Below are 17,329 nucleotides of genomic sequence, written 5' to 3' on the forward strand. Positions count from 1 at the left end.
ATTTTTCTATGCAGAATAAGAGGAAAGAAGTGTTCTTATTTAGTCAGGAAAAACAGCATCAACAAAGGGATGGAGCATGAAGTCACCTTTCAGTTCTCAGGATTTTCACATAACTATAAGTAAGCTGTGCTACATATTCAGATGAATGGTAGATGATAGAGCTCAAAAGACTTGCACATGAGTCTATAGAAAGATTCTCTAATGCCACAAATTCAAGCATGTTTAATGAATAACATCACCATCTATTCCATGACTCCATAACTCAGGAGGCATTCTCCACATTTCCTTGTCCTTAGCACACATTTCTTATCCATTATCAAGATACTTCCTCAGAATGGACAAAGCCTTGTGAGCAATAGAGTTAGGAGCCTTTATGCAGTGCATTAGCTACACAACTTGGCCTACATTGTCCAAATTCACACCATCTTTACTTGTACTTTCATAAGAATTCCTAATTAGTCACTAGGAATGGTTCTTCTCCTGGCATTATCCAATTACAGACAGTGACTTCATCAAAATGCAAATCTTACTATGTCAGCCTTCCTGCTTAGTAAACTCCAGTGCTTTTCCATTTCTGCTAAGATAGAGACTAATATCTTCAAATGGACTAAAAATACTAATCCTTAAAAGACTAATACCCTTCAAAAATTCTGCTGGGTTAAGTCCAAGCTGCATCTCCCTCATATTTCCCTATAATATACAGCCTTCTCTCTCCTCCAGCCACAATGGTATTCTTTCAGTGTAACTTGAATTCTACATGTGCTCTCCACCATAGGCTCTTTACCCAACATGCCCACTTCATCTTGAACACTCTCTTCCCCTACCTCCTGCCACTCTCCATAACTCCCACCACTTCATGTTTCATATTTACTCAATGTTTACTCATCCTTTAGGTCTGTACACTCAGGGAACCAGCCCATGTGATTTCAGGCACTTACTATGATGATTATAAGTTTAAGTTCATTTCTATGATTTGATTAAAGTTTATCTCTCTTCTTGGCTATTATTTCACTTGAGCAGGAATTACATTAATGTATATTTGAATGAATGAATGAATGAATGAATGAATGAATGAATAGCATGCTTGTTGGAATCTACAAAAATCCTAAAGGCCTTAGGGAAAAATAGAACATGCTTTCTTATAGAGAACCAACTTCAGAAAAAGTGGCTCTCTGATACTACGAGTACTGTCAAAGTAGACAAGTTGTTTTGAAATAACATCAATAAAAAACACAAGAAAATATACAAATAAATATGGTATAATTGAAAGGAAGCGCTTAAATGGCACACTTAAGACTTTGTGTCAACTATGAAGTATAGAGGATTATTGCCATATCTTAGGTGGCTTGCCCTTAATCCTCTTTGATTCCTATCTGATCTTTTTAAAAATCAGCACCATGCTGAGAACAGACTCTGAGGAAGTTGATAAAAATACAAAATTTATTCAATAAGTAGTCTCTTTTTCCATTTCCTTTTGAGTAAAAAGAAGTGTCATCCTCACAAAGCCTCTGTCAGCAGGCCAGATAATCCATCTGTTTTTTTTAATTAAACAGACTGAACACTGCTTCATTTGAATTGGACAATCTCCAATCTTTCAAAAGATTTTCTTCCCCAGAACAGTTATCTACTAAAAAAAATGAAGGATGATGCCTCATTTTCACTTTTTTATTAAAAGTAGACATTCTGATTGTTGATATACTTATTTCCTTAACTCATTTTAAACAAATTGCTATTTAGAAAAATAATGAATAATGCTTTAATTAACTACCTTTGGGCACATAAATGCTATTAAGTCTTCTCTTGCAAGATGACTAGTAAGAACAGATTTAAAAAGTTATCAGTAATATTTTTAAAATACCTTTATTGCATTTATACCTTAATAAGTTTAGAATGCTATACTATTATAAACATGGTAAATAAACCCTTCATATCTTTACCATAAAAACTAAAAATAATGGAAAATAATAATAACTATATTAATAAGTTGAGAAATAGGCAAAATGGAAAGATATAAAATGGAGTATCAAAACTGAAAATGTCGGGGGAACCTCAGGAGTTTCAGTGAGCTGCGCAGAAAGGGTGAGACTCTGTACTCTGCCCCACCCCCACCATCACGGGACCAATGCTGAGTCCCTGAGAACCTGGGGAGCTTTGGTGAGCTACCCAGGAAGAGGGAGACTCTATTCTCCACCCCGGCCGCCATCACCTGAGCAATGCTGAGTCCCGGGAAATCTCGGGAGCTTTGACAGTGACAAAACAAAGGAGCAAAATGAAATCTCAGACCTCCACTCCACCCAGAACACATCCAGGAGACATCAGTATAGAAGAAGTTGGAAGTCACACAACTGAACTTTCTAAAATGATAGCAAGTGAAGTAAAGAAAAAACCACATCAAGCTATAGAAGAAATCAGATTAGAAATAATCTCCCAGGAAAAAAAGAAATGACAACCACAATGAAAGAATTGCTCAGCATATCAAAAAAGATATAAATAAAAAAATAGAGGAACACAGAAAAATGATAAAAACCTTGAATGAACAATACAAGAATTAGAATGTATGAAACAGATTCAAAGAGATATCCAGAATATTAAAAATTCCATTGAAAGCCGGCAAAACCACATGCACAAAACTGAAGATAGATTTTCAGACCTTGAGGACAGCATTCCAGCTAGCGATCATGACAGGAAAGATCTCTTAAAAATAACGAGGAACCAAGAAATGACAATTCAACAAATGCAAGATGATACAAAGAAAAACAATTTATGACTGATATATGTCAACAAAAGAGCAGAAGTCAACATGAATGACATAAAGTCTATTTGCAGAAGTATAGCAGAAAATTTCCCAGCCATGGGAAAAGAATCTGACATACAGTAACTGAAGCATACAGAACTCCAATCAGCCATAAGCAAAATAAATCTACACCCAACAGAAAATAATCAAGATCTCTGAAATTCAGTAAAAGAATAGAATAGTGATCCCTCACCTATCACAGGAGTTACGTTCCAGAGACCTCCTGCAATAGGTGAAAATCTGTGAAGTAGTGGCATTATATTTATTTTATTATGTACGTATATTTAAGGCTTTATAATCCCATCCCACACTCCTATAAAGCTTTCCCCACTCCTGTATTAACTTTTCCCACACTCTTATAAACACTTCATATGCTCTTAAACACTTTCTACACTCTTAAACCTATGTAATTTTAACAACATGTAAAATTCTATGTGCATACTCACCAGTGAAGTATACTACAACTTAAATGATGAAGATCATGAATTACATAGTTGTGCAGTACTGATGATGAAGAAGGTGATTATGATGAGATGAATGCACAGCCAAGAAGAGCAAGGAGAGATGCTAAACATGTGGGCACAGTGTGGGAGAGCAAATAGACCGATGCTATAGTCATTCAGCTAATCAGCACCCAGGATACAGAACACAATGCTGTGATTGGTCTCCTTTCATTCCATCAGCCAGTAACGTGCCATGAACAATCCCACATTGGCAAATGTATGTGAGCAGTAGTGGCATACTGCATCCCATTGTGTACAGTATGGTATTCATCTGCTGATGAAACAGGTACTGTATTTTATTTTGATTTAATATTCTTTTAATATGTTTGAATTAACATTTTCATATTGTTTTAAATTTTTAGGCAAAAATAATGAAAATCGTAAATATTATATAAATACCTGCATACTGCAAAATCTCATAATATAGTGAAAACACCATGATTCAGAATTAGATATTTTTTAATAACCCATGATACAGTGAAGCCACAATAAATGAACAGTGATATAGTGAGGAATGACTATATTAGAAGCTGTTAGAGAAAAAAAAAACAGATCACTTATGAAGAAAACTCATCAGAATCATGTCAGATTTCTGAACACAAATCATCAAGTCAAGAAGAGCTTTCAGAGAAGTAGTTCAGGTCCTGAAAGAAAACAACTTCCAACCCAGATTGATGTACCCTGCAAAGCTATCTTTCAAAATTAATGGAGAAATAAGATATTTCCATGACAAAGGACAGCTGAAGAAATTCATGCCCAAAGCAACCTATAGAAAATACTGAAAGATATTCTAGAAAGATAAAAATGACCACAATTCCAAGAACAACAATAGAAAAGAATCATGAAGAAGGGCAAGGAATTAAACAGAGGGGGAAAGTAGGGAACAAGCAGCAGGAAAATAATATGACAAAGATAAGCCAATATCAGTAATAATCATTAATGTAAATGGCCTCAATTCACCAATCAAAAGAAAGATTGGCAGAGTGGATCAAGAAACAAAGTCCAGTCCTGCCTCATAGGCACCCAGAGGGAGTGCCTCCGGCACCGGGGGAGCCACAGGCAGGGAGCGCCGATCTTCCGGCTGGCTCGCTTCCTGCCTTGTAGGCTCTCGAAAGGAGGGCCCCCGGCGCCACTCAGTTGAGAACTACCATGACACAGACAAACAATGACACAATTGGCCCACCATGCACCAGCTGCGAATGCCCACCCATGGACGAGTGTGAACCATTCAAACATGGTGAAACCCCTGGGAATACATGCCATACAACGGGCCACTCTTCCTCCTGCCATTGAGAACCAGAAAGGTCCAGAGTCAGCAGAGGAGCAGCTGCTGAACAAGGACTCGGAGAACATGAGAATGCAGACTAAGCTTGAGGAGTCAGAGGTCTTGTGGGCTGGGGTCATGAGCCTCTCTGAAGCTATAAACTGGGAGGACCTTGCACAATACCTGCGGAGACTCCCTGGAAGCCATTCTTCCCCTGACAGTACAGGCCATGGTGGAGCTCCAGAGAAGTCTACAACAGGATTCCTGCTGCCTGTGCTGACAGTTGGGGAGAGGACACTAACTGGTTGTGGGGTCCCAATGGTGATGGGAGGATGGAGAGAAAATGCTACAAAAAATGGCTTTCACCCCAGACGGCTCACTTGATTTTTGACAACCCTTAGGCTGTAACTACTTGTTAGATCCTTCTTGCATATCTCTGTCTTCCTGAGAAACCACTTCTAAGATACCACCATGTATTACAGCAGCCATTGATATTTTCCTACTAATCTATCCATAACTCTGTAATGTTTGTATTGTTCCTATCCTATTTCGTAAATGGATGCATGTCTATCATTATGTGTTTCCTACAACAACCATTGAGAAAAGTTAATGATTATTCAATTGGTCACTCATGTATAGCTCTATTTATTTTCTTTAGAAGCCACTTTGAAGATAGCAAAGTATAGTACAACAACTATTGATAATCTCCTACCTCTTTTGTCTCTAACTCACTATTATTTGTCTATTTGTTTTCCTGAGAAACTATCTTGTAGATAACAATATGTGAAACAATAACCATTGATAATTTCCTACCACTTTTTCTGTAATTTGGTAAGCCCTCCCCCCATTATTATGTTATCCTCCTTTTACTCTTTAAAATAAAAAAAAGAAACATAGTCCAACAATGTAAAAGTGTTTCCAACAAGAAACACCTTTAACTCGAAAGGAAATTGACACACTGAAAGTCAAAGGATGGAAAACAATACTCCACAAGAGAGGAAACCAGAAAAAACCAGGGGTAGCTATTCTATTTCCAGAAAAAGGCTTTATATCTAGGACATATAAAGAATTTTTAAAAATCAGGACCCCAAAATTCAAAGACTCAATCCAAAAATGGGCATTTGAGATGCATACACACTTCTCAGATGATGAAATAAAATGGCAAATAAATATATGAAAAAATGTTCAACATCATTAGTCATTTCAGAAATGCAAATTAAAACAACACTGAGATGTCTTCTCACCCCAGAAAGAATGGCTATCATCAAGAAATCAACCCATAACAAATGCTGCTGCAGCCATGGGGAGAAAGGAACACTTCTCTACTGTTGGTGGGAGAAGGCACTGGTGCAACCACTGTGCAAATCAGTGTGGAGATTCCTTTAAAAACTAGGTGAGAAATTCCATTCAACCCAGCAAAGAAAGAAAGAAAGAAAGAAAGAAAGAAAGAAAGAAAGAAAGAAAGAAAGAAAGAAAGAAAGAAAGAAGATAGATGATAGATAGACAGATGATAGATAGATGATAGATAGATTGATAGACAGATAGATTAGATAGATGATGATGATGATGATGATAGATAGATAGATAGATAGATAGATGATAGATAGATAGATAGATAGATTTAGAAAAGGTGAATAGATTAAATTCCCTAACTAAAGGAAATAAAGTAATGGATTTAAATACACTACCCAACTGTATATTGCTTACAAGACTTCACATCTAAGGGCACAAATAGGCTGAAAGTAAAGGCATGGAAAAAATATTCCATGGAAATGGAATCCAAAAGAAAGCAAGGATAGTCATAAGGATATCAGATAAAATAGAATTTAAATAAAACCAGGACAGAAAAGTAAGGAGAGTCATTATACGATGATATACCCAATAATGGACCACTGAAATACCTAAAGTAAATATCTAGAGTCCAATACAGTAATAGCAGAGGAATTTAACACCCCACTTTCAGCAAAGGACACATCATTCAGACAGAAAAATCAACAAAGTTAGCAGAGTTAAATTGAACTCTAGATCAAATGGACCTTACAGATATCTGTGGAACATTTCATCAAACAACTGCAGAATACATTCTTCTTGTGAGCACATGGAGTATTCTCCCCAATAAATCATGGCAAACTACAAAACAGTTCTGAACAAATTTTGAAAAATTGAAATCACATCAAGTGATTTCTCTGAAGATGGTAGAGTGATAACAAGTAGAGAAATGGCCTCTTTTGAAATTTGGAGTCCAGATGATGGAATATAGCAATACAAAGAAGAGAAGAGGGAGGGAAGTGGGTCCCCAAGACCCAGAAAGTATCTGACACCAGAATCAGAGCCCGCAGGGAGAGTGAAGAGAGGGACCTTGAGAGAGGTAGCAAATGGTGCTTTCTCCCAGAGCCCTAGCTCATGGCACAAGAGGGGTGGCTCAAACCCGCAAAAACACAGGGATTATGGGTGACCCCAGAGGCCTCTATGGAGAAATGCACCAGTGAACTGGAACAGGGGATGCTGCAAACTGCAGTAACAGGTGACCTCATTCTAGTTCAATTCAGGCATCCCCAGGAGCAGGTGATTGGTCAGTGCCCCCGTTGGAAAGGGGCAACCCCAATTCAAAAATCAGAGCAGCTAAAGATTGGCTCCATCTAGGGGCTCCCTGTATGAGAGTGAAATACAGCTGTGGGAGACACCCAAGTGCAGGTATCTGAGTTCAAGTCAGTAGGAGGTACCTGGAGTATCACGGGCTGAACAACTTGGGCCCCAGCTTCACAGGCAGAGAACCAGCCTAAACTTAGGGGTGCTGAAGATGAAGTTGCTAAGATCATCCACCATGCCAATGTACTTCTACAGCTGGCTTTTGGGGATCAATCAACAGGGATTTGGGCTCTGTCAGCTCTCTTTGCCTACCAGTGACAGCAGAGACACACCCTAAAGTAGACATTTTTTTCCTTTGCATTTTTTTCTCCTTGTTTTCTTGAATGGTTGTTCTTGCTTTTGTGTGAGTATGGAAATGGTTTCTAGCTCTTTGTTGTTCTGTTCCTGTTTTTATTTCCTCATTCTCTCTTTCCCTTCTGTCTTCTTCACCAGTTTCCCAAAGTTTGTGTAGTCTTCCTTTGTCCTCCAGCTTTGCATCTAATCTCTTCCTCTTCTATTTCTCTATTTTCCCCTCTAACTCCTTCAAAAGACAAGAGAAATAAACCATGAACAGGGTGAAGAGAGAATCTACAGTGTGGGGGAAAAACTTTGCCATCTGTCCCTCAGACAAAGGAGTACTACCTAGAATATATAAAGAACTCAGAAATATTAGACCCTTCAAATTTAAAGACCCAATCCAAAAATGGGCATCTGAAATGAATAGACAATTCTCAGATGAAGAAGTATAAACAGGAAATAAACATATGAAAAAATGTTCAACATAATCTACAAAAAGGGACAAATTCCTATACACATACACTTTATTTACATTGGATCATGAGAAAATTTTAAAGTCTGAGCAACAGAAAATCTGCATAACAAGAATGAGATTGATTTAGTATGTATAGATAAATATTGTCCACTACAATAGAAAAAGGACGAAAAGCATGTGACTATGTTAATAGATGCAGAAAAGTCTTTTGATAAAATTCAGCATCCCTTCAAGATAAAAACTCTGAAAATTTGAGACATAGAAAGATAGTTCCTCAACATAATAAAAACCATATGAAATAAACCAATAGCTGACATAACATTGAATGGAAAAAAGTCAAATGTTTTGTTTATTCTTGAAGATCTGGAACAAGGACTCACACTTTTATTGCACTTATTTAACATTGTCTGAGAAGGCCTGGTCAGAGCAATTAAGAAATAAAATAATAAAGCATATCCAAAATGGAAAGGCTGTATAGCTGAGTAATATTTATAGGTAAATGGTCACAACTAGAGACCATACTCATAAGTGAAATATATCAGACCTGCATGTGCAAGCACCACATTGTCTCACTAGTGTACAACCTGAAAGAGTTAACTTAAACTCAGAAGTATGATAGACATTGTGAAATGAAAGGAAAATGCTCAAGGGTAAAGGGCAACTGGGATGTGGGAAAAGAAAAGGGAAAGAAGGAAAAATGTATGTATATACAGGATAGTTAACATAGTTGATCTACTGTCTTCTATTTCTTTGCTGAAAGAAAGTGTTAATGAGTCCTTGATTGATCAGTATTGCATGTCTCTATTTGTTTTCATGAGAAACCACTTTGAAGATATTAATATGTAATCCAACAAGCACTATTAATTTCCTACCACTTTGTTTGTAACTCTGTATTGTCTGTACTGTTCTTTTGCTATTTTGTAAACGGTTGTCTGTCTGTTAATGTTTTCCTCCTTTTATTTTTAAAATAAAAAAATGGAAAAGCTGAAGGCAAATTGTCACTGCTTGCAGATCACGTGATTTTATACATAATAAATTCCCAAATACTACCAAAAAACTATTAGAAATAATAAATATAACCAGCAAAGTTTCAGGACACAAAATCAACATACAGAAGTCAGTAGTGCTCCTCTATGCCAGTTGTCAATTACCTGGAATCGACATCAAGGAAGCAATCCCATTTACAATAGCTAAAAAAAAAAAAAAAGTAAGAATAAATTAATCCCTCCAAAATGAAAGATCTCTACAATGAAAACATAAACTGTTGATATCTGATTTCTAGCAAGTTGGGAGTTATTTATTCCCTTGTATCAACAGAATTAGCTTCTGAGAGACAGGAGGGGTCTCGATGGCTTGCCACTGAGATCATTTCTCCAAGAATGGTTTATAGAGCAAAATTATAAAGTGGGTACAACATGGGTCAAACTATAATCAACTAGTAAGATTACAAGTACAGCCACTTAGCTAATATTGATTCAACAGAGAAGCAGGGCTCGTAACAAGGGTTTATGGTTGATATCATTGCCCTTGGCTAAGCCATGTCTTCTAAACCAGGAACATTTGGGGGAAGGGATGGGACCAGCTATAGTTGTCATTCATTTGGGTGCCTGATACAAACCTGTATTTAATGGACAAAGTGGTACCAATTAGATTATAATCTTAAGTTTCCATTCATCCCTTAGGGAAGTGCACAAGTCTGGCCATTATGTCTTTATCTTGAGGTCTTGCCTTCTTCAGATTCACTTCCAACTAGTTTTGATATATTCTCTTTTGCCGTGATTTCCTCAAGGGCCTGTTCCTCCTTGTCTGACTGACTATTAATTTCTACCTGACTCGGCTGCCTATAATAATAGCAAATGAAAAGGAACCCAAACATGAAAGGACATCCCCTGTTCATAAATTTAAAAATAAATATTATTATAATAATCATACTTCACAAAAGATCTATAGATTCAATGCAACCTCTGTCAAAAAAATACCAATGACATTCTTCACAGAACTGGGAAAAACAATCCTAAAATTTGTGTATAAACAAAATTCCTGAATAGCCAAAGCAATCTTGAGCAAAAGAAACAAAGCAGGAGCCATTACACTACCTGACTTTAAAATACACTATAATCATCAAACAGCACAGTACTGACATAAAACCAGCCATGTAGATCAAACAGGGTAGAGTGACTAGAAGTACACATATACAGAGCAGCCAACTGGCTTTCAACAAAGGTGCTAAGAGTGCTTAGTGGAGATAGGACAGTCTTTGCAATATATAGTGCTAGGAAAATTGTATATCCAGGTGAAGAAGAAAGAGAAAAGGTGTACCCCTGTCTCTCACTTGTTACAAAATCGACTCAAAATGAATCAAATACTTAATGTAAGTCATGAAACTACTGGAAGAAGACATAAGCAATACGCGTCAGAACTTTGAAAACGTACTAGTATTTTTTGGAGAATAACCCAAAAGAACAGGTAAAAAAGTAAAAAAAATACAAACAATAAATAAAACAAGTGAGATTATATTAAACTAAAAAGCTTCTACACAACAAAGGAAACAACCAATAGAGTAAAGAACCAAGCCACAGAATGGGGAAAAAATAGTAAACTATAATTAGACAAGGTGTAAATACCCGTAACATATAAGGAGCTCCATGAACTCAACAGCAAAAAAAATAAACAACTTGATTTTAAAATAAGTAATAAACCTAAATAGGCAGTTCTCAAAAGAAGACATAAAATAAGTACATGAAAAAATGGTCAGCCTCACTAATCATCAGGGAAATGCAATTCAAAACAATGAGATATCAATTCACTCCAGTAAAAATAATTATTATCAAAAAGACAATATAACAAGTGTAGAAAGGGGAGAAGAATATAGAGGTTCCTTAAAGAATTAAAAACTGAATTACCATATAATTTGGCAATCTTACTACTGGATAAATATCCAAAGAAACTAAGTATCACAAAGAAACATTTGCACTGCCATGTTTACTGCAGCTTTCTTCCTACCAGCCAAGAAATGGAAATGATCGTCCATCCACTGATGAATGGATAAAGAAAAGAAAAGGTGGCCATGTGTACATAATGGGATACTGTTGAGCCACAAATCAAATGAAATCCTGGCATTTGCAACAACATCAATGAAGGTGGAGATCATTATGTGAAGTGAAATAAACAGGGCCCAGAAAGACAATAACAGCGTGATCTCATTTGTATGTGGAATATAAAAAAGTTAATCTCATAGAAGTTAAAAGTACAATGGTGATTACAAGAGCCTGGGAAGAACAGCAGGTAAGAGAAAGATGGACAGAAGTTGACCAGTGGATACTAAATTGTACATAAACAATGAGTTCAGCTGCTATTTGCACAGTAAGGTGAGTATAGACAATGCTAATGTATTGTATACTTCAAAAGTAGAAGAAAGGATCTGGAATACTTTTACCACAAGTGTGAGATGTGTATATTTATACCAATTTAAACACTACTGAATTGAAACATTACATGGTACCACAAAATATGTAACATTTTATATTTTTATGTATCAGACAAAAAAGTAACTTCTTTCAGTAGTAAGGATAGAACCCAGGGTACATTAACTTTGTTCCTCAAATATTTTGTTTTATTTCAACACTGGGTCTTGATAAGTTGCCCTGGTTGGCCTTGAACTTGCAATCTCTGCTGCCTCTACCCTCCAGGTAGCTGGGACCACAGGTATGTGTGACCTATCCAGCAATAAATATATTTTTAAAGAAACAGCGATGAAGAAAGTGCAGAGGTTTTAAGTTTAAAGAGAATAAAGAAACCACTTTTAATAGCTGCTGTCAAGAAAAAGAGATGACTAAGGAGTCATAAAAGAATTTCTCAATAGCACAGAAAGCTCAGTTTATGTTATAAATTGTGCATTTTTTATGTAACCAATCTGTGAATTTTCTCCAAAACAGGTGAGCTAGAGGAGTACCTGTTGGCTAAGCATCACAAAGCCACTTTGGCTCACGTTTCAAATTGAGGCAAAGTTACTTGCACAATGGTTTAATCACAGTTTGATGATTTAAAATGGCAGGTTCAGCTCCTCACAGGGACCAGCTGGGAGCCTGGTCCTCTTGCCATGTTGTGGCACAAGCGGGCCAAACCCCAGCATCTCAGCTTGGGGGAGCTGCAGCCCACACGCTTGGGAGGTCATGGAGGGGGCCCCACAGGTGGTGGGGAAGCTGGGAAACTGGTTGTTAAAGGACTTTTGAAACACTAGTTAGAACGTACATGACTTTCATTTCTATTTACTTACTTGCAGCATGGGAGAGTAAACCCAGGAATAGGGTCTCACTAAGTTGCCTGCCCAGTGTACAGTCCAACTCAAGATCCTCTTGCCTCATCCTCCAAAGTAGCTGGGATTTCAAGAAAGTGCTGTCATTGCTGGCTTTCTTTCTTTCTTTCTCTCTTTCTTTCTTTATACCTTTCTTCCTTTCTTTTTCCTACTACCGAGGATTAATCCCAGAGCTTTCACTCTGAGCTACATCTGTAGCTCTTTTTTTATTTTAAGGCAGCCTCTCAGTTACAGAGGCTGGACTCAAACTTGTGATCCTCCTGTCTTGGCCTCCCACTTGCTGGGGTTACAGGCACGTACCACCATGTCCAGATGCCTGGTCCATTTTTAAAGATATTTTTGAAGAGCTGGTGATGGATGGTGAAATAAGCTCAAACTTACCATATTGTTGGACTTAGCTTGGTGATTATACTTGAAAAAATAAGTGAAACTTCACACTGCAATTTCAGCTTCCAAGCAAGGTAACCATGTACCAAAAATAAGTGGCCTCTCCATGGAAGGCAATGACACCCAGAAAGCCTCTACCACCACTCTTCCCTCAGAGTCAAGGGAACACGGGGCTACTCTTGGAGAGAGGATGTTCAGCTATTGCTACCCAGGTTGCCAATTTAAAAGTGTTTGGGGCAAGAAAGACTTGGACCTCCATCTTTAAATCCACATAGGAGACAAACCATATAAGTGTGAGTTCCGCTACAAGTGCTTCAGCAGGAAAGACAACCTGACCTTGCACATGTGGTACAACACAAGTGTGAAGTCACACAAGGGTAACCTGTGTGACTACACCACTGTGGACAACAGCAGCTTCAAGAAGCACCTATGGATCCAGGGTCCACTCGGGCGAGGAGCCCTACAAGTGCCAGCTGCAACTCCACTCAGCTCCCATGCACCTGCGCTCCCACAGCCAGGACACCCGCTTCCAGGGCTGGCTCTGTAGTGCCATGCTCAAAATCAGCTCAGACTTGAAAAGACACATGATTGTGCATTTGGGGGAGAAGCCATTCAGGTGTGAGTTCCACTGCACCATGAAGGCCAACCTCAAGTCACACTTCTGCATCAAACATACCTTCAAGTGTCTGCACTGTGCCTTCCAGGGCTGGGACAGGGTTGACCTCCTGGAGCACAGCCTGCTGCACCAGGCCAACCACCGGGAGAAGTGTTCTGAGTGCAGCGATTCCTGCTCCGGAGCAGGTGCCCTGCACATGTGCAGCTGGGTCCACTACAAGGCCCCCTTCAAGTATGACTTCTACAGCTTCCCCATGAAGTGGCCCAGCAGCTTGGCTGAGCACATTGACAAGGTGCATAAGGACATTTCAAGATGGAAACAAGGCCCCACAGGGCAAGGAGGCACCCAGAGAGAGTGGACTTCACCATGTGTCCAAGACAGTGACCCAGAGGGCCTTCTACTGTGAGATGTGTGGCACCTCCTTGTCAGGGATGACTCTCTGAGATGCCACAGGAAGCACCACAGTGACCAGAACTCCAACTTGGTCATCTTCCCTCCTGAAAGCAGTGCCCCAAGTGCTTCTTGGCCCCTGGTCTCTGTGGGGCAGCTTGAGGTGCCATTGGAGCCTAGCCATGACCTCTAGTGTGGCAAGAGTGGGCTCTCAGATGGGAGTACCACGGCAAGGCCATCGAGGTGGACATCAGCCATCAGTTCTGGCCCAACCTTCCAGGCCTGCAGCACCAGTGGTTGATGTGACCATGGTGTGAGGACATAGGCCAGAGCAACACTGAAGGACCCATTCTCCGCAGCTCTTTCTCCCCTGTAAGAATTACCTGGGCAAGTTGGCTTGCTCATTCTAATAAGGGGTTGTCTTAGTTCCTTTTCTCATGGCTGAGACAAAACATTTGACACTGAAAATTAAGAAGAGAAAGGTTTTTTCAGCTCACAGTTTGTAGAGGTTTCAGTCCACAATCAGCTGGCACTAAAGCAGGGTGGCACAGCTGAGATGCAACCATTCATGGCAGTGGAAGGCAGAAAAAGCAACAAGAGCAAAAGCGGGGAAAGAAAACCTCACTTTGTAAACATCCTGACAAGGCACGGAGATAGTGTGGGCAGGTAGCCTGCATACAATATAAGAGAGGGAAAGATGCTTGCTCCCACCCCTCTCCTCGTTTGCTCTTGCTGCTTTTGGTATCCTCTGCCACCTTGAGCTGTTGACCCTGTGCCATGCCACCCTGCATAGGAGCCAGCTTATTATGGACTGAAACTTCCACACACTGTAAGCTAAATAGACCTTTCCTTCCTTAATCTTGGGTGTTAGGTATATTGTCTCAGCAGCAAGAGAAAAGTATCCAAGACAGAATTTGGTACCAGAGAAGTGGAATTATTTCTGTGACTATACCTGACCATGTAGTTCAAGAGCCTTTGGAAATGGCTTATGGAAAGAGTTTGGAAAGGTTCAGAGATGTCTTCTGAAACAGTAGAGCTGGAACTCCCTGGGCTGGTCTGTATGAGAGATTCTGATCAGAGCTCAAAAGACCAGAAGGTTGATAGCAATCCTGAAGGTAAAGACCTGTCTCAGAAAGTTTCTGCTAGGAAGAAGGACTGCATTGTTTGTTGGACTCCGGATGATGTGTACTATGGCTAGGCAATAAGTTTGTCTGTATTTTGCTCATGTCCAGAGACTTTGCCTGAGGCTGAAATTAAGGGTGGCAGACTAATTAAACTGGCAGAAAAAATTTCAAGGCAGTCAAATGTTGAGGAGTTGGCATGGCTATTGTTGGAGGCTTTTAGCCAGATTTATGTTGAGAATCAAGAGAAAGAGCCCAGCAGGATGGTTTAAAATGTTGTGAGCCTAGCCAGAAAGGAAGCTCCAGTGAAGCTGTGGACTGCAAAGACAGAGCTGAGGAGATCTCAATTGCTGAGAAGGGACAGGAGAATAGGAAAGATAGCCTGAAGGTATCACAAGAAACAGCAAGCCACCAAACTGCAAAAGTGACTTTGAAGTCGCAAAACTGCAAAAGTGACTTTGCTTTGAGGAGAAAGCCACAGAGCACCATGTTCTAGAATAGTGGGAGCATAGAAAAATTTGTTCATCAGAATTGGATTCAGAGTGCCCAGCAATCTAGGCTCTCAACACCTACAGCCAAGAGAGATGAAAGCCTGGCTACTGCTCCAGTTGGCAGCAGACCTTGGTGTTATCTATGTGGCACTGGTTTTAGGTGCATGCAGAATGCAAGAATTGTGGGATTAAGAGGAAATTAAGAAAATTAAGAAATCACCCACCCTGATTTCAGAAGGCCTGGGAGGGCAGGTAGTGTACTCCTGAGAAGGCAGTGTGTGAAGCTGTGAGGGTTAAGCCAAAGGTATAATGGAGACACCAGAAGTTTGGAAAATCCGGGAACATGGATCATCTCAGGAAACCTGCAAGGAGGGAGCAAATCCAGCCCAAGAGAGAAGCCATGAGAGCTACAACAACTGGAAATACCATAGGGATGGAGCTACTCAAGCCCTTTGGAGTTCATAACTTGCCACAGATTGCCTCTTATGTTTGCCCTGCTGGACTGTGAACTTGCTTTGGTCTCATTCCTTTATATCCCCATTTCTAACATTTGGAATGGAAATGTTTATCTTGTGTCATTAAATATTGGAAATGTTGAGCTTTTCATTTGTACAGGGGCTTGCAGAGTTTGCCTTACATAACGGAGGAGACTTGGGACTTGGACTTTTCAACAATGCTGAAACTGTTAGAACTTTGGCAACTCTTGGAGATGGACTTAATGCCTTTTGCATAAAGGAATGTGCATGAGTCTTTGTGGATTCAGGGGCAGAATGTTATGGTCCTAATGTAATATAATGTAGATAGACTTAAAACTACTTCTTAAGGATTGTTAAACCTGTGTTATCATGTTCAAGTTGTGAAATGATAAGAATAAGCATGTCTTTGTATCTGGAAACTGTTTTAAAGAAGTACATCTGGTTGCCAAGTTGACAAAGGGGTGGATTGTTATGGTTGAGACATTGTGTCAACTTGAGAAGTTTAGAACATTAACTAAGTGACTCACCTGGGGGTCGGGGTCCTCACTTTGTAAATATCCTGAGCCTGTGCAAGAGGAGGGCACAGAGATAGTGTGGGATGGTAGCCTGCATACAATATAAGGGAGGAAAAGAGGCTTTCTTCTCCCCATTTGCCCTTGCTGCTTTTGGTGTCTTCTGCCACTCTGAACTGTTGCCCTTTTGCCATGCCACCCTGCCTTGGAGTGAACTGATTATGGACTGAAACCTCCACAAACCATGAGTAAAATGAATCTTTCCTTCCTTAATTCTGGGCATCAGGTATTTTGTCTCAGCAATAAGAGAAAAGTAATTAAGGCTGATGCCAACTTTAAAACTGATCATCTCTGATGGAGCTGTTAACCTAGGCAACATAGAAATCTCAAGCTAAACTGGTGTGTCTAGTGGGCAAGGTTAAGAGGATGGGGCATGTGGAGGGTCTGTGTTGACTGGGAAAGTTCTATTTATTAACCTGGATGGTGGTTATCAATGATACATTTGTGTGGTTACTTTTATGTTTTGTAATAAAAGGGCAAACTCAAAAAAATCCACAGGTGTGACAAGAGAAGCACCATGGTAATATCTAAAAAAGATGGGGAACTTTATGGCTAATGAACTCCAGGCTAATCCCCCAACCACGGTTGCAGAGAGCTGTGGCTATGTAACTAGCTTTTTAAAAAAGGTTAACCAATCTAAGTGTGTAGGAAATTATTAGAAATATTTTCTAGCATTAACAATTTATTATTTCTTGCTCTTTCATCCTAACACAGTTCCCTTTTCTTCTAGTCTACTATTCCTTTAAGAGGGAATTATTTATAGAACCTAATGAAACTTTCTTAAAAATAGGCAAAACATACCTCCCCTCATGCTTAGATTTAATATAACACATCTTTAGAACTGGCCCATCAGATATGTCTTGTCCACTGAACACAATGTGTACATAAATTTAATCAATTAAATAAAATCAGAAAATAATTGTTATGGTCTAAACTACAAAGCAGTTTTCTCTCTGTAATAAATGCCCACTGATGAGGGAAAGGAAAAAAGAAAGAAAAA

General features: G+C 39.2%; 1 pseudogene; it reads left to right on the forward strand.

The window, feature by feature from the left end:
* Positions 1–11,213: 11,213 nt before the first annotated feature.
* LOC102003321 lies at positions 11,214–13,862 on the forward strand (annotated as a pseudogene).
* The last annotated feature ends 3,467 nt before the right edge of the window (positions 13,863–17,329 follow it).

This window comes from Chinchilla lanigera, unplaced genomic scaffold, assembly GCF_000276665.1.
Source record: "Chinchilla lanigera isolate Chin_1 unplaced genomic scaffold, ChiLan1.0 scaffold00008, whole genome shotgun sequence".
Lineage (NCBI taxonomy): Eukaryota > Metazoa > Chordata > Mammalia > Rodentia > Chinchillidae > Chinchilla > Chinchilla lanigera.